The 3313-nt window shown below is 39.7% G+C and overlaps 1 non-coding gene across 1 annotated transcript in view; it reads left to right on the top strand.

The window, feature by feature from the left end:
* Positions 1-3313, top strand: part of LOC107288153 — a 20926-nt gene that overhangs the window by 11606 nt on the left and 6007 nt on the right. The window contains exon 2 of the transcript XR_003810447.1: positions 2626-2710. This is a non-coding gene — a transcript (sodium/potassium transporting ATPase interacting 4). The remainder of the gene's footprint in view (positions 1-2625; positions 2711-3313) is intronic.

Here is a 3313-nt window from a genome sequence, read left to right as displayed (position 1 = left end):
TATCTATCATCTATCTATCACATTTTTAAATGGGTAGAGCTTGGATTGACCCTTGTGGCTGCCATCTTGACTTCCACCCGAAGCCACCTCTGAATGTTATGATCACAAAGATTCCCTAACTAATTTCCTTGGTTTCGCCATTTTTTCTGACCTTGAAAACCCTGCACAGACCAAGGGATTGGATTAGATGTTTCCCAATCTGTGATTCTAGCCATTCATCTGGTATTGGGCCTGAGAAAAAAAACTTGCAGATTCATTTTAATTTTGCCTTACCAAACTCAAAGTAGCTAAAGGAAACATTAGTAGGTTTCATAGATTCTCTCACCTGCTCAAATGAAGGTTTAGAAATAAATAAAAATCAGTAAATCATGGTCATGGGTGCACTGTAAGAATGTGATAAGTGAGATGCATAATGGGCAGAAGATATAGAGTCAGTTTGGTGTAGGGGTGAATGTGCTGGTCTAAAAACCAGGAGACAGTGAGTTCTAGTCCTGCCTTAGGCATGAAAGCCAGCTGGGTGACTTTGTGCCAGTCACCAGGAGACTGTGAGTTCTAGTCCTGCCTTAGCCATGAAAGCTGGTCAGATGACTTTGGACAAATCAACAGGAGACAGTGAATCCTAGTCCCGCCTTAGCTATGAGATGCTGGGCCCAGTCACTCATTCTCAGCCCAACCTGCTTCACAGGGATCTTGTGGGGAAAAGAGGAGGGGGAAGTAATTATAAAGTAATACAGGCAGGATAAAGATATAATAAATAAAAATATGTCTAGAATACTGAAAAAAAGGGGGAAAAAATTAGGCAAAAGTACGGTTCCTAATGTTGTCTGTTCACTTTGCAACACGGTATAAGAAGAGAGAAATCACCATCCAAATTTTTAGGGACCCTGTTAATGCTGCTGGGGTAATTTATTAATCTAATTAATAAATAAATAAAGGGAGAATGCTGGATATTGCTGTAACCCAGCTCTCCCCCCCCCCTTCTGAATTTGCTGGGTGGAATGCAAAGCCAGTCAGCCTTTTGGCACTTGAATTGCATTCCTGTTGCATTCCCTCTAGGCCCTGCGCTTAATGTACGAGAGAATGAACAGGGTGAGCTAATTTGACAGACCTCAAGCAGTGTGGGATTTGGAGAAAGAAAAAAGGAAAGGGAGGGGAGGGGAGGGGAGGGAGGGAGGGAGGAAAGCAGGGAGGGAGGAAAGAAGGAAAGTGGGTGGGAAAGGAGGGAGAGGGAGGGAGGAAGGAAGGAAGGAAAGAAAGCAGGGAGGGAGGNAAATGGAAAGAAAAGAAGGCATCCATGTTGGAGGGGGGGAAAAAATCTGTTTTTCTCAATAACTTCAAAGAGAAAGCAATGATGCAGGGGCGATTTATCAAGAAACCCATAGCTAATTTCAAGCCGTTTCCTCTGCTGTCATCCTGCAAGGTGCCAAGTCCCCAATGCCAATCCCGGTAATTAATACTTAAAAACCACCGATATTTCAATCTCGGAATGACAAGGTTTTCCGTTGACCAGAACTAATGGGTGGTGTTTGTTTTCCCTGCAATTCTTTGAAATTGTTTCTTTGACATGAATCAGGGGAGACAGAGAGGCACCCTGTGAGGTGATGTCAACACCAGGAAATCAACTCCACCAGGAGACTACTTTTATTGAGATGGGCTGTTGACAATATCTTATGAACAGAATAGAATAGAATAGAATAGAATAGAATAGAATAGAATAGAATAGAATAGAATAGAAAGACTGTAGAATAAACAGCTTGTAGAATAGAATAGAATAGAATTAGAATAGAATAGAATAAGGAATAGAATAGAATAAGGAATAGACTAGACTAGACTAGACTAGACTAGACTAGACTAGAATAGAATAGAATAGAATAGAATAGAATAGAATAGAATAGAATAGAATAGAATAGAATAGAATAAGGAATAGACCAGACTAGACTAGACTAGACTAGACTAGACTAGACTAGACTAGACTAGACTAGAATAGAATAGAATAGAATAGAATAGAATCTGCTAGGAGTTTGGAGCAACGGATGGAAACTAATCAAGGAGAGAAGCGACCTAGAACTAAAGAGGAATTTCCTGACAGTGAGAACAATGACCAGTGGAACGGTTTGCCTCCAGAAGTTGTGGGTGCTCTAAAATTGGAGGTTTTTAAGAAGAGACTGGACAGCCATTTGTCTGAAATGGTATAGGGTCTTCTGTCTGAGAAGGGGGTTGGACTAGAAGACCTCCAAGGTCCCTTCCATCCCTTTTTTTCCTGTTAGTTAAATAGGTTGAGTAGCATCCTATGGCTAAAGTCTGTATCTGCAGTGTTTCATTTTATAGAAGCAGATATTGTTTGCTTGTAAACAATTTGGGAAACCTCCTAGCACTATCATGTTCTAATTATAAAAATGTAGACCAGTTAAGCATGTGTTTGATTCTCCTGCTGAAATCAACGGGACATTTGCATGCTTAGACGAGTTTATGCCCTTTTATTTTGCACCTTTGGTTTCATTTTCCTTTGTGTTTTACACCCACGTCTTTGCATCCTCTTATGTGCTGTCCTCCTCACCTTCCTCTCATTATGTTTCAATTGTTCCATTGTTATTGCTTGTGTTGTGGATTTTTTTTTTCTTTCAGTTGATTTCATTGGTGGATTTGACCCATTCCCTCTCTACCATGTTAATGAAAAGCCTTCCAATCTTTTGTTCAAGCAGACGTATCTGTAAGTATGCTGTAGCAAGGCTCCGATGCGCTTTTCTTGATGATTCTTGAAATAAATCAAAGAATTTTATTAGAGGTGACTACAAGGTATGATTTTAAAACATGCCAAAGTGGCTTCCACAATGGTACAATCCAAATTCCCCAAAGATACGCTGCCCACGGAAAATGGGTAGAGCTTGGATCTGTCTGTCTGTCTTTCTATATGTGTCTGTCTGTCTATATCTGCCTCTCTATCTATATCTCTGTGCCTATCTATCTCTCTATCTATCTCTATCTATCCATCTATCTATCCATCTATCCATCTATCTATCTATCTATCTATCTATCTATCTATCTATCTATCTATCTATCTATCTATCTATCTATCTATCTATCTCTATATCCATCCATCCACCCATCCACCTATCTATCTATCTATCTATCTATCTATCTATCTATCTATCTATCTATCTATCTATCTATCTATCTATCTATCTATCTATCTATCTCTATATTTATCCATCCATCCATCCATCCATCCATCCATCCATCCATCCATCCATCCATCCATCCATCCATCCATCCATCCATCCATCTATCTATCTATCTATCTATCTATCTATCT

The sequence above is a fragment of the Protobothrops mucrosquamatus genome, unplaced genomic scaffold (assembly GCF_001527695.2).
Source record: "Protobothrops mucrosquamatus isolate PMUCROS unplaced genomic scaffold, P.Mucros_1.0 scaffold_118, whole genome shotgun sequence".
Classification (NCBI taxonomy): Eukaryota; Metazoa; Chordata; class Lepidosauria; order Squamata; family Viperidae; genus Protobothrops; species Protobothrops mucrosquamatus.
This window is presented reverse-complemented; position numbering and strand designations above follow the sequence as displayed.